Below are 353 nucleotides of genomic sequence, written 5' to 3' on the forward strand. Positions count from 1 at the left end.
TTGCTCCTCAATTCGTCTATTTAGGAAGTATCGCATTAAAAAAAAAGATAATCCCTTTGTGACCCCGACGTGATTTGAACACGCAACCTTCTGATCTGGAGTCAGACGCGCTACCGTTGCGCCACGGAGTCAGCTGTGTGCTTCGGCACTTACGTGTGGAACAGGTTCTCGTCTGGCAGCGACGCGAGTTCCTCGCGTGTTTCGCTCTCTCTTTCCATCTAATCTTGCGCCGAGTAATTGACTTTTTATTGTGCGTTTAGCACTAAATTGATTTCCGAAAAAACTTCATCGACTTCCGCTGCCTTTCCTATGCGTTAAACATAACGTCGGAAGTAGTGCGCTGTATAGAAAAT

The 353-nt window shown here is 46.2% G+C and overlaps 1 non-coding gene across 1 annotated transcript; it reads right to left on the reverse strand.

Annotated features, from left to right (window-relative positions):
* Positions 1-59: 59 nt before the first annotated feature.
* On the reverse strand, positions 60-131 carry Trnaw-cca (transfer RNA tryptophan (anticodon CCA)). The gene has a single exon. It is a non-coding gene; the product is annotated as a tRNA-Trp (tRNA).
* Positions 132-353: the final 222 nt, after the last annotated feature.

This window comes from Aedes albopictus, unplaced genomic scaffold (genome assembly GCF_035046485.1).
Source record: "Aedes albopictus strain Foshan unplaced genomic scaffold, AalbF5 HiC_scaffold_620, whole genome shotgun sequence".
Lineage (NCBI taxonomy): Eukaryota > Metazoa > Arthropoda > Insecta > Diptera > Culicidae > Aedes > Aedes albopictus.